Raw genomic sequence first — 19169 nt, forward strand, 5'->3', positions numbered from 1 at the left:
AAGAGAGAGAGAGAGAGAGAGAGAGAGAGAGAGAGAGAGAGAGAGAGAGAGAGAGAGAGAGAGATCATATATAAGAAACGTCCCTTAATCCTTTATCGTACTGATTCATATTTTATTAAAATATTTTATTCGCATCCAATTTGCAATTTGGCTTATTATCCTTATACATTTTTGTATTGCCATTTGTAATTTAAGAGCCCTTGTTAATCATTTATATAAAATAAAAAATAAAATATCAATTTTATTTGTGTTCTAAAAAGTCTTCTAAATTTGAAACAAAGTTAACATTCATTAGCCATCTTAATGAACTAAAAATATGAATTAATTGGCACTCTTTGTATATTTGCTTATTATAATAGTTTGATCTTAAGTCAAACCGAGGTGAATATAACATAAAAAATAATTTAAAAATTTGGAAGCTTTGTTAAAATTACTTTTATAAAATGTAGATGGGGCATTTTCGTTTATATAATGTGAACACAAAAATGAGAATATTTAATATGATTCTTTAGCTACCTAATACATTAACATACATGAAATGTTTTACCGAAATACCGAAATTTTTATATCGTATTTAATGTCAATACAACACATATGTAAAAATGTATGTGTATATATATGTATGTGTGTGTCAATTGATTAACATTTTCAGTTTATCCACAAGTAATATTATTCACAACTTAATTGGTTCTATTTGAAATTTAGGATGGATTTTCTGGCTTTTAAATTATATATATAACATAAAATGAACACTTTATTTTTTGCAATAAAAATACTCGGAAGAATATGTCAAAATTTACTCAAAATAACATATCATGCAAGATGTAATATGAAAATCTGAGAGTAATTTTTTGAAAATGTATTATTACGTTAATATAATAAAAAATTTATTTTATTGATTTAATTCAATACAATATTTGCTCCATAAATGTAATTAAAAAATTATCAAGTTTCCATCATCGATTGTCTCACATCGTAACGATCATGAAAGTTTATGAAAGTATCTTTTCAAAATTTCTCAAAAACAAATCTTTCTATTAGAACTCGTCTGCGTTCTAAGAAAAAGTATGTCAACTTTTATGTTCGTGATAATATAGTCGGTTACGAAATGGTTTGTACACATTTTTCCTAATGAAGTTAGGAACGTTTCAAGTTGTAACAATTGCGAACCACTGCTGACGGGCTTGCTTGGTAATTTGTTTTGACAGGAGCTGAAGTGACAATACATAGTGTACATATGAACCTTCTATTCTACTGATACATAAGAACATAATAATGTTTAATAAATATGCTTACGTTTTCTTCTCTGTTGCAATTATAACGTAAGATGTCTCGTATACAGCATTCGATAAAATTTAATCATTCTCAGCGGGATTCTTTGAATTTCAGAGGATTTTGCTCTTATATATAATCTTAAGAGGGATTCATCTAAAACCAAATGGAAAATATTCTAAACACAATTCTTAAAGTTGAAGAGAAATTATCATAAAGTTAAAGTTAAAAAAAAACTTTATCTTTTATCTCTTTTTAACAGTACAATTGCTTGTTGTGTCTTTCATATTGTGCGTAAAAGACTTTCTACTTTAGATGAACATATTCCTTTTGATTTCAAAAGAAAGGAAGAAAGAATATCTAGTACACGGTAAAAAAAACATTTTGTATTTATATTAAAATCGACCCGTGTAGAAATTTGAGTTAAACTTTTAATATGCTTATATATGTAACATATTATATAATACTTATATATATTATATATATGAGTATGATACAAATATGTTAATTTAACATATTGTCGTTGGGTTATTTTGGCTATTCTGTGTTGAGTGTTATATTTTTGTGTTAATTTTCGACATATTATTACATATATTAGTGTTATTTGTTTACATATTTGTCTTGTATTAAATTAACAAAAATTAGAGTGAATAGATTGGAACATGTAAAATATGTTAAATTTAATAATTTTTTACACAAATCACAATTTTTTTACAGATTTTCAATTAATAGTCTATTTTCATTAGAAGAAGAATACTCTTTTAGTAAAAATTGTTGCTTAGAACATGCAATTAAAGAAATAGTACCTTGTATTTAGGATTTTTTTCTTTTTGAGTGTATTATTTTGACTCCTCTGTTATGACCTACTATTGCGCAAACCCGTTAGCAGTGTTCCGCAATTGTGAAAACTTGAATCTTCTTCAACTTCATTAGGGAAAATGTGTGCAAACTATTCTGTAATTGGTCATGTATTTCAATCAGGATCTTCGTGAATTTAGTCATTTCATAAGGAGCCTCGTACTCTCACAAAATGTTTCACGGACTTAGAAAGCGGCAAAATAATGATTATTCGCGAAATTTATTGCATAAAAGCGTGAGACAACCAATATCTGGACTTTTGTTACTGTTATTGCTATTATGACTGTTATTGTTACTGTTATTGCTAGTCGACTAATCTCGATGGTCACGCTTCGCGCGCAAGCGATGATATAATCTAAGCTTTTAATTATGATATCATCTGTTTTCGAGATTAGAAAAGGAGATATCGAACATTTGTAAGCGTGGGAGCTGCTACCTGGTTCACTTTCAATTACATTCGTTATATCCACCGTTTTATCAATCTGAAATAGCAGTCAGCTCAGTCAAAGTTGAACGCGCGCGCTCCAATGGCACATGATCTAAGATTAATTCAGCTTCGGAAAAGTCGAGGTTACCTTAGTTACCACAATCCACAAGTCGTTTGGTTGCATTGGCCAATTTGCGAGAATTCACATATGTAATATGCATATTAGGGCCGCGATTGCGTGATTTTGAAGCTTGGCGACTTGCGCTCGGCTCTTTCGCTTTCTCGACTCATTTTACTGCGTGCTGTCACATACAAAGGGGAATCGTCACACTTACGTAACTGACAGTTTCTCCAAATTGGACCATTCCTCCTGCTTGTTTTACATATTAAAGAAATATTTGTCGGACAAAAGTCAGATTTTTGGCTATTGAGAAATAACTGAACGCAGATCATCATAGAGAAAGAAATTTGGTTGAATAAATTCGATAATGAATGAATTAAATGCGTTTTGATCAAAATAAACATAATAGTTTTTATTAACCAAATTTGATTTTAAGGACCAGAAATTCTATTTTTGTCAATCAAAATACGTTTGGTTCACTGTCACGTTAATTGAACCAATCTTTTTCTCTGTGCATGACACAAATGTTTTTTAAATTATATTTCAACTATCAAAGTTGATCTAATTCTTATGAACAAATATTGATTCTAAAAACCAAAAATTTTATTTGTTTTAACCAAAACGGTTTATTTATTGACCATCATGAACCAAATTCATTATGGACTAAATTAGATTTTCAGAATCAGTAATTCTGTTTCTTTTGGTTAAAATTCGTTCATTGTCATAGTAATTCGATCAATCTTTTTCTTCATATACGATACAGATGTTTTCTTAATTATATTTCGACTATTAAAGCTGATTTAATTTTTATAAACAAAAGTCAATTCTGGGAACCAGAAATTTTATTTCCTTCAACCAAAAACGCGTTAGAATCATCTATTATAAACCAAATTCAGTCTTAAGAATGAGAAATTCAGTTTCTTTCGGTTAAAATGCATTTAATTCGTTCATTGTTACATTAATTCAACGAATCTTTTCCAACGATTCGTATAAGATAGAAATGTTTTTCCAACTATCAAAGCTAACTCAATTTTTATGAATAAAAACCTAAGAACCAAGAACCTAATTCTAAGAACCAAAAATTCTGTTTCCTTTAATCAAAACATGTTTCATTTGTTCAGGTAAGAGTTCATCGAATTTTCTTCTAAACTGTGTTTAAATTTGAATACTTCGATGTCGATTGGTAGGATTATGCAATGTATCGACATCCTTCGTCTCGGATCTAATTATAATGTTTGATGATCCGTTAGTAGAAGTTGAACGGTTGAGTGGCAAAGTGGAATGGCCACTTGAGGAAACGCGCTTCCTGTGCGCCGACTATAACGTTAATTATACCTAGTTTTGCTACCATTAATTATTGTAATACCTAAGTACGAGGCGTATTTTACGCGCAATTATCATGCTTCACCGATCTGATCTTGGCAATGATTAATCAAGACGAACTCTCCTTTCACCTTGGCCATAATCCTGAAGATGCCGTAGTTTTTGACCTTAATATTAAATCAACCTATATTTCTCGCGCGTATTTTCTCTTCTTAATTACTCGCAGAAGTGAAATAAAGCCGTCGCGTAATATTTCATTGCGAATTGCAATGCTAACGCACACGTAAAGAGAATTGTGCTATGGAAATTTCTACACAATTTTGTAACTGAGCTAAAAATATCGGTACACTGTCTTAATTGGTTATCCTTTCGTTTTATATTTCATAAGAATTGTTTATATTGTATGCGCTATTTATATTAGGAACTGTATAGTATGTTGTTAAAAATATTTCTGCGTTCCTCATATTCCTATATGTTATTCTAGATTTTATAATATTTAATATTTATAACATTTATAAAGATAAATTACGAAATGTTTTCTGTTTTGGCACTGCTGGAAGACACTAGGTAAAATTGAATAGAATTTCTACGAAACGAAACTATATAATATTCACTGCGTGTATGTAGCATTTATATATAAAATACCTTCACATCGAGAAGTGATTCAGGGAAATACATTTATGCATTTAGAAATGCACTTCGCGCTGCTTTCATTGTGCCCCGACACCTGCAAGGAAGCAGCTATGAACTATTCTACGCACAGGTTCTGTATTGATAGTTACGACTTTTTTTCAGGACAGTTGCTCAATCGAATCCGCTCCCGCTCGCTTAAGATCGCTATTTATATGCGTTACGTGGCATTGGATTCAGGTCTTCTGAAATGGATTGCGATAATGTGATTTTATCGTTCAACTGATTGTCAGAACGGTGCGTTAACTTCGACGCATGTTTTAATTCCATGTCGAAAATAAACAAAACTAGAAGAAAAGAAGAATGTAAGAGAATTCGTTGATTGAAATAAAAAAAAGAAAAAAAACCATATAAGCTAGGTAAACATAGGTATTGGTGCGATGCAACTTATTCTGATCCAAATATAAGTTTAATTGAATTTGCTGATAAAAAGCTGCAAGGTTGAGCCGTTGTTTCTGCGTTATAATTTTTGGTTCACAATAACAACATGAGTATCTTTGTCTGTCTATATTTATACACATGAGATCTGTAAAGTTGCAGTGAAAAGAGTCTGTAATAAATCAAAATGTTTTTAAACTACTTTTATGACTAAAACATTTTTTTCACTAATAACAGCAAAAGTCCTTATAGGTAAAATTATTTTATTTAAAGAGGTATTCTACTTTGTTGAATTAAAAAAATTGAATTTTATTTTTTTTACATATTTTAAAAGTTTGAAGCCTTAAGAATATACTTGTAAAACTGCAAATGCAAATTTGAATATTTATTGAAACTATAGGATGTAAATTGAAGCGGGTGCAGGATGAAACAAAACGTGCGGGTAAGAAGGAAGTTCAAACGGTTTACGAAGAACTTTTTTCCAAGATTTATCGAAGCGATGTTTTAGAACTTTGTCTATATCCAAAACAATTGCATTAAACAATTCATTCCAAAGCATATTTTTCTACTTCAAAATTCAAGAAACTGCTTTTTTAGCAGACTGTACTTTTGCAGAATTTCTTGAGGAATTTATACTATTATTAAAAATTATGAAGATGTTGGGAGTAAAAATTGGTTCTCAAGTTAAAATTTTTGCCAATCAGCGCGACGCTGAATGATTGAAGGTTGCTAAGATATAAATTACAGCAAGCTTGAATAGTTCATAAAGACGAAAAGATTGCTAAGGAAGATTGGTTTGAAAAGGTAAAGGATATAATCTATGGCTCCGGAATGGCTGATTAAATGCAAGTAGTCGAAGGCTATAATTAAACACAAAATAACAATATTAAAAATTTTCTATTTGGATTTTTCGAAATCACACTTTTCAAATTTGCGGAAATGCTAACTACAATACTATTAAAGATATTACTTTTTAATTTGACATGCTTATAAAAAACATGTTTCTACAAAAAGTGAACTATGATAAAAACAATATTGACAATAGTTTTGCTTTACATGCAAAGGAAAGTGAGAATTTTAGCCGAAAAATATTTAAAAGGCTGCTATTTCCTAAATTTTTAGTTCTTAATGTTACTTCTATTTCAACTGATATACTAACTAATATAATTAAAAATAATAAATATATAAATATATAAATATATAAATATATAAATAAATAATATATATATAAATAAATATATAAATATATAAATATATAAATAAATAAACTAATATAATTAAGAAATATAATTAAGAAATTTTTTTCTATTTATGTTTCAGATCAATCAATATTTCTCAATTACTTTCGCAAAATGTACATGTCGCAATTCTTTAACTTACTGTCATCTGCATATAATCCATTAGATTAACTTGCGATATAACTAAAAATACTATTACAATCTACGTAAGTTAATATACACTTATAAAAATAAACCGCATCTTTAATTGCTGCAATATTTTTCCTTACATAAATTTTTAAAGACAGACATTCTTCTGATTCAATAAGGCAGAATACTCCTTTAATATTACCAGAGTCGATTGCAATAGGTATTTTTCTATATGTTATTCTCTCTCTCTCTCTCTTTCTGTATTAATATTAATAATATTTATAAAGATATATTACAAAACATTTTGACCACGAATTTAGATCATTTTCAATTAATGATGTTAACGAGGCAGTTAATAATGTTAAGTAAAGTAATTAACGGTCATATATATGTTAATTTAATTTGTACTATGATATAGATATATTTACAATTTATAAATTAAACTTCTTTGTGCTCTAATTAAAAAGATTCTGCTACAAAAATTGGAGTCAATAAAGTCGAGAATCGAAGAGGAATTCGCCATATACGAGAATGATCTAACTCATATAAAATATGTTTCGAGAAAAATGAAGATAAAAATTTGATACATGATTTAAAAAGTATGGATGGCACTCAATTTGCAATCATTTAAGAAGTCAAGTATGGTCAATTTTTTCTCTTTAAGGATATTCATTGACAAATTTAACTTTTAAAAAATGTATATAATGTATGTAATGGTAAAAAGACGCAACTTGTAAAAAATGAAAACTTTTTAAAATTAATTTTAGGTGCCAACAAAGTTTAGATCTTTTTATATAGATAAAACAATAAAATACACTATAAACAAATACACTATACACTATAAACAATACATTATAAACTATTCGTTGATAACAAAAATTCAAAAATCATAATTTTGTGGTTTGAATCTCTCATTTTTACATAACTATGGTTAATTGCAAAATCGCGTTTTCCAGTGAGTAAAAAAAAACAAAAATATGAAGATACAAAACGGAGAAAAAAAATTGTCTATTGCCTTTGACGAAAAATCTAGATACTCTAGATAACTTTAGACATGGACTTTACCCGCGTAAGTAGTAAATGTACTCTATAGTCAGACTATCAGACAGTGCTCGTGAAGTGGCGCCACATAGCGATCGTGCGAATAGACGCACGCGGCATTTCAACTCCGGCGAAGAAACGCCGGATGACTTTCCAATGAAAGAGAGAGTAACGCACTGTGACAGTCTTCCTACGGAAGGGAAGTACAAAGAGGAGCAAAGTCACGCACTCCCAGACACAGGTGCAAGTTTATGTAAAGTGACGTGACTCATTGCCCGAAATATGTATTTAAATTATGTCTTTTCTTAGGTGCAACCAGCAGGAATAAAAATACGTCGTTATATAATCCTCTCGACTTGTGGATTCTGTTGTTAACACATGCGATAGAGTTCTTTCGGAGAATTTCAATGAAGATAATCGTCGAAAATTGAAAGAGAAGATAACATTATCTTCCTGGTGTACGTAATAGTGTTTTATCTTATTTTTATATATAAATTGAAGAATAAATAAAAAGACGTGATAATAAGAATAAATTGGATATCCTGATATTCTCTCGAAAAAATATTCTGCTGATTTGAGAAAAATTTAATAGGTAATGCTTGAAGTATACAGATATTCAAACATTAACACCACTAGTATGTAAGTAACATTTCTTTAGTCTTTCTTACGTACGTAATTAGTGCATGTATATCAAATCTAAAAGATTTACAATAGGAATACGATAACATCTAGATCAGTTGCATCTAATGTGTCGTAAGAACATTTTAACGGTGCCGCGTATGGACAAAAAGAAAGATTTACATCAAATACGCATTACTATGCGCATTTAATAATATACAAGGTGTTCATTGTAACGGTAAACACTTTTTTATCAGTTACAGTAGTCGAATAAGAAAAGTTCTAGATGCAATTAATTAATTTTTAAATGGCAATAAAATACAATAACAAAAATTTCAAAAATGTTCTTTTTAAAAAATCAAGTTTATTTTCACTTTTTTTTATTAATGGAACTATATCTTTTTTATCTGAAGTATTATATAAAGGATTAAAAAGAAATTGAATATTAACTCATAATATTACTTTTATTAACCTTTAAGTAAAAATACAGATAAAAGTTTACAATACAATAATGTTTGAAGTACAATGCAATGAATAATGTTAAGTGCTCAAGATTATTCGAAATCTAATCCATTTTCTGCGACACAAAGCTTTGTTCTTTATAATAAAGTTTTATACGTCGCATCAATTAAGATATTTCGATTTAGGTTTCTGCATACTTGTGTTATACGTTGTTGCAATTCTTCATTATTATTTTAATATGCTTTTTTTATTATTTGTTTTAATTTTTTATAACACTATGGGTGAGAAAAGATATGGTTTTATCTAGAAAAGTGAAGGCCTTGATTTTATTATGAAAAAAATGTTCTTGAAATTTTTATTGTTGTATTCTGTTGTCGTTTAAAAACTGATTATTTTCATCTAGATTTTTTTTCCGCTCCGATCATTGTAATTAATAAAAATATGAGTGGATATCGTTATAATGAACATCTTATATAAAAGTGAGTGTGTAGATGGACTTATTTATAGACATGCACATATCTTGAAACGACGCCATGTTGTAACATGTATATACCGATGTTACGCATATTTATCGATGCGTGCAACATTACGACAGTCTTTCGTATTTTATTGACAGAAGAGCAGAACGCGAAAATGCTATTTGAACAGTTTAAGAATAGTACCAGGTATAGACGATCTCGAATAAATAAACGGTTACGCGGTATACACAATTCTGAAGACATGAGAGTTAAATGCACGCGAATATTGACTTGTCCGCTGCTCTTTCTGACACTCCTGTCGAGATTTCTCTCGATTAACGATAAATCCGTGACGTTTCGCGCGTTAAGTATGCAATCACGTGTACAGGCGACCTCGCAAAATTTCACGTTTCCGATTAGCCAGGCTTCGCTTGATTATTCTTCCCAGCTAATCGAGAAGTTTACCGCCGATGACTGCGCAGATTTCGGTCATTTTGCTTATTTGAACAGATATTCATCGAGCAGAGTTTCTAGAGATTTCTTATTCGATTTTTAAATATTACAACATGAAAGAAAGATGCTGTCGTATAAATAGAATTGATCAACAGCTCCGTTGGAGTGAATCTCCATGGTTCAATAGCAATATTATTGAAATTTATTCATGGGATAAAAGTTTATTTTTCACAAAAATCAACTTTATATCACGTAAGTAAATTTTCAGATATTTTTTTCTCAATATAATCACCTTTCGACTAGATGATATTTCTGCATATATAGTTTCAACAACATTGTTATTGTATTGAAGAGATTCAGGGTCGATTTTTCCAACCTCTTAGTAAGCTAATTAAAATCCATATTAACAGTTGTTATTTGAAACTTACCTCCAATGAAATACTCAGATTAAAATTTAAAGGCAGATGTACGTTTTCCAGCTAAATCGCGATTACAAATATTATGTTGCATATTTTATCTGATTCAAAAATAGAAAACTCAAAACTCCAACTCTAAAAAAATTCTAAATTCAAGTTTGAGTATCTCACAGTGGAACAAGTTTCAAGTAACGACTATTAATACGGTTCAACAATTAAATCATATGTTTGTCTTTGTTTCTCATTCAAATTAAGGATAAACAGGTGATTTAACTGTTAGCTTACCGAGAGATTAGAAAAATCAGCTCTCACTCCGGTCGCAGCGCTATTATATCAATTCTATTCATACAATTGATACGATTGATGCAATTCCTTTCATGTATTATGCTTCACTTACCTTACCTGTGACAGAAAGCCGCGCTTCTTCGTAGTAGGCTGACAGCTCTCGATCTCGCTGACCTCAAAGCCGCGCAGAGGATGTATCCGCTAACACGCCTCACGTAACAGTTCACCGACGCGCGACATTCAAAGGACCCTCGCTCGCGAGCGCCCCGAGCGGTCGATCACTCGCAACCGCGACCTTTGCCGCGAACGTCCTCTTGATCATCGATCGCGCGGGAAGTGGCGAGGTCCTGGCGAATTTCGCCGGTTATCGGAGGCGCTGCCGAAATGGCTCGCGAAAGCCTGCCGAATGGTTGCCTCGCGGCGCTGCCGATAGATAGAAACTTTGATACCGCGGCGCGCAACGATGTGCCGGAATAACGGCAAGGAGCGGCCACACGCTCGGCCGTTCGGCCGTTCGTTCGTGAAGGAAAGTCTTGCAACGGGGAAATTGGCAGCATAAAACAACACGCCACTACGGCGCACAGTGGGATCAAATAATATTTCATATTTCGAAAAAACTATAATTTCTAAGTTTAAACCGGTTTCAATGCTTCTTCTGTTTTAATGAAAGCTAATGAGATTTAAAACAGCTTTGTCGAACTAGGTTTTTGTCTTTTGTTTCCTTTCTTCTGTATTAGACATAAAATCAGAAATCAGATTTAGAAATATTTTTTATCACACAGTTCCAACAGATGCAAAAGCTCAAAATTTACTACTCCAAGAAGAATAATTAATAAAGAAACTGATAACATAATAGTAATGATTTAATCTTACATAATTTAGTAGTTTGTATTTATTAAAATTAAATATTATTTTAATCTCGTTTGTTAAGTTAGGGTAAGATTTAATGAGACTACGTCAAGATTTGTACTTTCAGGCCTATTTGTACTTTTTTCAGGCCTATAATCAGTTTAAATATTTAATTTCAATATCAATATCTATGCCTGATATTGAAATAGATGATATATAAAATAAGTTATCTACTGTTTCATCGAAAAACATTTTTTAATTTAACTTCTTTCTATTTGATTTAGAGAAGGAGCAAAAGACAAAAATCTGACTCAGCAAAGTTGCTCTAAACGTCACTAGCTCTTGTTAAAGAAAAGAAGTATCAAAATCGGTTTAAATTTCAAAGCTGTAGTCTTTCCTGAAACATGAAATTTCACTTGATTCTACTGTAAGGCGGCGCAAGCCCATGAACAGCACGACGATGATGGTCAGATAGATAAAGAAGTTTATCCTGCAATTCAACGTCGCGTGACGCGCGTAGTACAGATCTGTCTCACCTTGACGGATCGATAATAGATTTAGAGAATTGATCGGACGTGATCGGCACACCAACCGGAACACGTGACAGCTACTTTTGCAAACGTTTATTTTTCTGACAGATAGTTAGTCTGTTCTGTGAAGCTGCACTTTCTGAGCTGTCCTGCTCTCTAAATTCCTTGGAGTGGAATCTCATTCAAAACAGGTAAAAGTGGCGACAGTGAAAATATTGCCTCGAAATCGCGGGAGTGAATGTTTCATTAAAGCTTAGAGTGGATTTTTACCAGGACTACGATTATAATTAATTGCTTCTTATTAATTATTGTGTTTAATTGACAATTAATTTTGATAAATTCAATTGAAGACTGACGATTGTTACGAGCGAAGGGAATTAAAGATCGATTAATTGATAATAATTAATAATTAAACTTAGAATAATTGAACAAATTTAATTAGAGACCGTTTAATTGACGATTGATATCGGCAAATCTAATCGATTTAATTGAAAATTGTTCAATGATAATTGTTGTGACTAGTGTGACCTTTTAACGTGAATCTTATCTAGCACTATCTAATCTTTGGAATCTTCCACAATATTTCATGATACTTTAGGTATGAATACTGTTCACAAAATTGTAAAAGTACCAATAAAATTTTGCTCAATAATCGATTTGAACAAATATATTTAAATTCAACTATTGGTAGAAAGTTTTTAGCTTTTTTTGGCAAAATTCAGTCTTTATTTGAAAACAAAGAAAAAGAGCCCTATTATTGAAATATTTCCTGTTATTATCGATAACTTTCTATCATCTGTCGGGCAACTTGCGAATTCTTAGGTGATAAAAACTCAGCGTCTTTGAAGTGATAAAGTCATCAATGAGTTTTCTCGGACTTCTTCTGTTCTGAAATGTCAAGTGTCAGGTCAAGTGATGTTGTATCGATTCGAATAAATAGTAATCGGAAGGGGTCATGTCTGATGAATACGCCGGAGAAGTACGGGAGAAGTTCCCAGCCCAACACGATCAAAGATGATCTTCTTCCTCGCCTCAATAGCATGTGACTGTGTGTTGTCATATAGGATGACATTGCGACTTTCTTACCTAGTAAATGGCTTCTTTTCCTCCAATGCATTGCTCAAAGCGATGAATAGCAACCTGCTGTCACTATTTTACTCAGTTTTAGCAGCTCATAATAGAGTACACCTTTCCAATTCTCTCATATGCAGAGTAAAATCTTTTTGATATTGGGCTTTGCAGTGGATGTTATCGATTAGTCAGAATCCATGAATTTTTGTGCTTGGGATTATCGTATAAGATCCATTTTTCATCAATTGTGATGATTTGGAGCAGAAAATCCTTCTGTTTAAACAGACTTAGCGAAGACAGTGCAGTGTTGTACCGGCAAACTATGTTTTCCGCAGTCAATTCATGCGGCACTCACTTTCCTTTCTTTCGAATCTTTCTCATTTGATGTAAACGGTGATGATCGGAAATGGCTTTTTTGTTGACTCTCCCAGCTATTTCGCAAGTGTTTTTTGAGTTTGCGTTGTGTTGTGATTTAAGAACGTCTGCAGCTCGTCCGATTCAAACTTGACAGTTCGTGCAGAACGTAACTGGTTTTTCAGATCAAAATTTCTCTCGTGAAATTTTTTATATTAATTTTTACACGGTGAATGATTTCTAGTATTATGATATGATTTATACTACTACTAATAATTGACGATTGATTTTTCTTACAAAAAAAGTATTATTGGTAATTATTAAAGAAATAGTAATGATTGACATTTCTCAGTAATTTAGTGATTATTTGGCGAATTACAATATATGGTACATTTTTTGTTGAATTTCCATAAATTGACTTATTGGACTACCAGATAATCTAATGCTTGATTATTTTATTTAAATAACAGAAAAATGTATTTCATATTTTGTGCGTCGCTGCGTAGTTTCCATCCTATGACGGCACTCAACCTATCTTTTCTCATAACCGCGCTATCCGCTACTTAACTTGAATAATCGAACTGAAACTCATGGATAATGAGCTGTGACGATATTTTACTGAATTATGCTTATAATATGCTCTTGTATCGTTCAAATAACATTGTAATGATATATTTATTGACTAATAATGCAAACAATGCAACAATAATTGGAGTGCGATATTGTTTTGATGTATGTCAACGAACCATTAACGACATGATTGCTTCTAAATTTTTAACTAAACATTATGACAATTAGAGTAAGCAGTAAGTTTGAAAAAGTAGTTTGAAAAAGACAAGATATGAAGAAAAGAAACAATTCACACTAATCATGAGAAAACTAATGCTTATTTATCTTATTATTAGGAAACAATTCATGCTAATACTTCGTCAGAAAAAAATAATATATCAGTGATTATATCAGTGATTATACTGTCACTATAATCACTGAACTACTCTACTGAGCAATAGTAATTTATTACTGATCAGCCAGCAATATCTTTTTGTAAGAGTTGAGTAAGGTTATCACACATTTTATATGTTTGCGCCCTTCAATGGTTCCGAATACGATTAGTCACTAATCTTTCTTATAGACATGCTTAGCTGTTGCTTGACTTCGAAGATCGTATTGCAGTCATCCTAATGGTTCTGACGTTATTCTCGTGATTTATGCTGATATAATGTATTCTTATAACGTTCACAAAACATTGTAATAATAGTATTTTCGGGATTTATAATATATTATAAATTTTAACTCGAGTTTGGCTTCAGTCTATCACACCTGCAGCAATATTGCTTGTCGCGTTTTTCGTGTCACGCGATTTGAGCATTCTGCTTCAGGTAATTACATTCTTATTAATTCAAACGGAAAAAAGATTAGAATAATATCTAGTAGATTTCAAAATAATAATTCACTACATTAGAAGAGGAATGTTCTATCGATAAAAATCTTTTCTTAGAAATATGGGATTGCAGGAAATATCATTTTGTAACTAAAGTTCTTTTCTTTTAGGTGTGTACTTTCAATACTTCTTGGAAATTGCGAAGATGTGTAGAATTCACACTTGAGGAGCGCGCCGGAACATAGTAAAAAGATTCTGCGAGTTCCTCACTGGAGCGAGACACGTCGAAGAAAGTAAAAATGTTATATAACGTCTAAAAAAAAAAAGGAAAAAAAAGAAAGAGCGGACGTATGCATTACTTAGCAAGGCTCTAATATGTTAATACGGAGTGATATAACAAACGAATTCTATTAACAAAAACACATCAATTTTCGCAGCTTGGGCATAGGAAATATTCAAATTAGGTAGACCAAGTAGAACTTGTTATAAAATCAGCTTCTGATCAATAACTCCATAAAGCGGTAACTTTTATGTCATCTTGCTTGAAATTTGCATCGTGATTTAATTCCCACGTTGCGTCGTATTTTCGGAACCTGGGAGAAATTTCTTCTCCGAGATTTCTCGGAGAAAAAAAGAAAGAAAAAATTAAAGGCAAAAGAATTTATTCGATTCGTCATTTTAGCAAAGATTCGTTCGGATAATGTCAAAGTCCGCTTCCCAATGTACCGTTTTACGTAACGAGTGCAACACGTGTTTAGGTCGTTCGTGCGTGCGTGAGTGCGTGCGTGCGTGTGGTCGGTGCGATGACGCGCCGGCCGTTGTTCAATTCCTCCCCTTCCCCTCAGCCGGGCAGTGTAACCCGAATAAATATCGTCTTTTACTTTCTCCGACCAACTGCGCCTACAAAACTTCCTCCATCGCCTCCATCGTTGCGAGCCGTATCGGGCGCGCTAAGAAATTTATTATAATGGGCATGACATGTCTTGTAGTGCTTATAAGAATGGGAGTAAAAGTCGATTACGTAGGTTGCGCGACGCATACTTATCTTTGTAATCCTTCCTTTGCTTGCGTTTGCTGGGTAAGCAAACTCGTCGAGCAATGCTCCTTAATTTACTTTGTATTACTTTTATATATAACAATATATTTTTACAGAAGACAAGGGGGGTTCTTAGACATGCGATCTTAAAGTAAAAATAAGGATGAGAAAATTTCAAATGCAGTCATACTTGAAAATGTTATATTGATATCCAGAAAAGAAGAAAAAAATTATTACAGTAATTATAATTATTGTGATAATAATAATAATAATGATGATAATAATAACAATAATAGTGAAAATAATATTATAAGACATTTTTGCATTTTTATATAATTATTCCGTTTTGTAAATCATTTTTTTCTTTTTGTGTTTTGTTTTGCATTAGGAGATAAAAATATAAACAATTAAATAATATCCACCGTCCGTAATATCCGTTAAATAAAATTATATAAATGATATTATATCCACTAAAGAGAGAGAAAAAGAGAGAGAGAGAGAAAAGAAAATTCCTGTAAATATATAAATAAATAGTTTTTTCCTGAATAAATAGTTTTTTCGTGAATCTTCAATTGTATTAAAAACTTTGTGAAAATCTGCATTGTATGCATGACACATTTCTCGCTCTGGAAGTTTATTTCATAGCTGCATTCAAACACGCAGCCAGATGAAAGATTACGGTCGGTGGCACATTAATCTCAATTGTTTTTTACATCATATAAGAAAAGGTTCCTATAAGTGGCGAAGAGAAAATGACCAAAATGTATGGTTCACATAATGGCAGGTCTGATCGAATCTAAATCGTCGTGCTGACCCGTACTGCCGTTGTGCTATACCACACTTACGTAACCAATATTGGCGAGATATGTTGCCTACCGTTTTGTAACTGGGTGATAATTTCAACGAATCTTCTAGCGCAGCTTCCGTGTCTTATCGTCATCAATAATCGCTCTGGTATGAAAAGTGACATAAATACACTCCTGCAGTTGCTCTTTCCGTCGCCCACCAAGTAAGAAACGAAATAGAATAGGAGTTATTTATTAGCTAGTTAAAAATCTTGAGATTGTTTCTCAGAGTAGGAATTTTGATTTCTAAACGGGAGAGGAGGGAGAAGCCGAGTGAACGTTTACTTACCTAGATAGCTAAGCCTGCAAAAGTCAGGTTTTACTAAGTGGGTGCTGCATATTGTGCTGACATAATTTTGGCAGTAACGAAGTATGATCTGCTATGTCAGATAGTGCGTGTACAAATGCAACAGAAATCTAACAAAGTCTGCGTCATGATATTATGGCAAGAATAATGCAAAAATGAGGCACGATATGTCAGCAGAGTAAGAAAAAAAAATTGTAATATTGAGTACAGACATGATTTTTCGACATAAAGCAACATAAAATCGAACAAAGAATGACGTCATATGAGAAAGGTATTAGAAATCAAACTAATTAAGTAACATTATGAGACAGCAGAAATGCGTAAGAAATCGATCACGACGTAATCGTAACGGCACACGGAGAAAAATAATTTGCTGGCCCAGCAAATTTTCTGCTAGTCTAGCAAAATCTTTTCGTTATTATATGGACAGCAAAAAGATTTGCTAAGAATACTAATCACTATTTACTGGATATAATTTGCTGAATCTACAAATTATTTTACTCTAAGAACTATGATGGATTTATATAAGCAGTTGCAGTTTTGCTTCGATAGCGAATTAACGTGATTCTTAGGACAAATACACTTAACAAATTTTTTGTATCCTGGCAACAAAACTACTTCTGCTCTGATAACGAGTAATTTGTAAAATTAGTTACGTCAACTAAGTTTTTTTGTTGTCACTATGAATATAAGTAGCAACGACGATTTTGCTAAAAGAGCAAAATTATTTTTTTCCGTGCAGAAATATAGCAGAAATCGACACTACGTGTTGTTTGAACGTAGCAGCAGAAACGCGACAGAAATGCAGTACAAAATGTGGTTTTTTTTAATGGGCTGCTCTATTTACAACCCAATATATTTAATTATTAATTATTTTAATTGGAGGTACTACAATAAGAGATCTACAATAAATTTGTTAAATAATGTACCACCAAACACGAGATAACAGTAACAAAACAGTTATAATTTTACACACGACAATATAAACAGTTACATTGATAAATGCTAAATGTACAATAGTTAAATGCCATCTGAGTTCGTGCTTGCAACAACACATCGAAATATAATGTTATTAAAGTTTACTTTGATGTTTCTCTTCTCTCCTTCTCTCTATCTCTTTTTTTTATAAAAAAAATATGTTTAAAAATGATATCCTCTTCAGATATTAATGCTTTCTTCAGATGAAGATTCGCGTGATCTTCCGTTTGATTATCGGAGTATAATGAGTATTTCGCGAATTATTACTTAAGATATTTTGAGAATTCGTAAGAAATTACTATTATTGTCTAATCTTATTTATATTTTATGATTATATTAGACAGATATCTCATCGTTTATAACAAGCGTTAATTTTTGTAGATTTATACATAAATTTAATTAATTTAATTAAATCTTATATAATAAGGTAGATTTTTCTTTTTTTTAGTTGTACTATTTTATAATTACTCAAAGTTTATAATCTTTTATGATTTTGTCTATTGAATAACAATAGTTAACAAGAAATGTTTACAATAAAAGAAATGTTTACTATAAAACTTTAAAGATAACGAAATGGAATATACGGGAATATTTTGTAGATTTTACTTCATTAGCTAAGGGTTAAATTAACAATAAAAGTATAAAAAATATAATTTTTATTGAAATTAAATCATTTTATTAAGTCATATTATCAGAAAATTATATTATTGTGTTAATTACAATACATAACAAAATGTAAAACGTTTATATCGATCGACGAAGTGATATAGAGTTTCAACAGACTCATAATCCAGGAGTACCTCCCTCAGGGATTTTAAGTTTGAGTCTCACCCCGTGCCAGTGAGAATTTTTAAATGTAATGTAACATTGAAATCAAGTAACCTAAAATTTGCAAGTAAAATCAGCAAACGTTGTGACATTTACGAATAGTTTCTGTTAGAAAAAAGTAATATATATTATGTATAAAAAATTTTATGAGAGAGAGAGAGAGAGAGAGAGAGAGAGAGAGAGAGAGAGAGAGAGAAGTATACATCTATTGTTCCATAAGTAATTTAAAATGAATATTTTTAGAAGTTCGTGACGGCACGTTCTACTCGATTTTTGCTGTGTTTTTGCTGTCACGCCATAAAAATACGATATGCGTAAGTTTTGTTACACTTCTACTGCACTAACTAGTGTTAGTAGGATATATTCGAATTTTACTGTATTTTTTCCGTTATATTATATTACCAGACCGTGTTGTCGGTCAAAAACTAAGCTTAATGCGGATGCAGTGGATCGGGATCTGCTGAAAAGGCATAACCAAAGTTGTTGGTACTGTGCTGGCACATTGTACTATCATTTGGCTATCTGGGTAGCTTCTTATTTCTTTAAATTACAATAACAATATCGGGAATATTGAATAGAATTAAGTAATTGTAATTAAATTACAATAACAAAATCGGGAATAATTGAATAGAATTAAGAGCTATTTGTGAACTCTTAAATTTGCATAGATTTGATTTTTAAGCTTTATGCTTTAAGTGAATGACACATAGAAAAACGTAAGCAATAAGAATTAAGCAGTAAAAAAATTTACCAATCACAATTGTTTTTGAACCGTAAGAAGAATCATCGACTGTGGTTGGTCAATTTGCTTATGTTTCCCT

At 31.4% G+C, this 19169-nt stretch overlaps 1 protein-coding gene across 2 annotated transcripts in view; it reads right to left on the minus strand.

Annotated features, from left to right (window-relative positions):
* LOC116845249 (PE-PGRS family protein PE_PGRS33) overlaps positions 1 to 10443 on the minus strand; it is a 26654-nt gene extending 16211 nt beyond the window's left edge. Inside the window, exon 1 of one of the 2 annotated variants that reach the window (XM_032817724.1) lies at positions 10287 to 10443. The gene's annotated coding sequence lies outside the window, so the exon portion shown is untranslated. Of the gene's footprint in view, positions 1 to 10281 lie in introns of both variants that reach the window. The other variant, XM_032817722.1, reaches the window with a different exon arrangement.
* Between the last annotated feature and the right edge of the window lie 8726 nt (positions 10444 to 19169).

This window comes from Odontomachus brunneus, unplaced genomic scaffold (genome assembly GCF_010583005.1).
Source record: "Odontomachus brunneus isolate Ranch 3 - 2012 unplaced genomic scaffold, Obru_v1 Obru_scaffold_050, whole genome shotgun sequence".
NCBI classification, from domain to species: Eukaryota; Metazoa; Arthropoda; class Insecta; order Hymenoptera; family Formicidae; genus Odontomachus; species Odontomachus brunneus.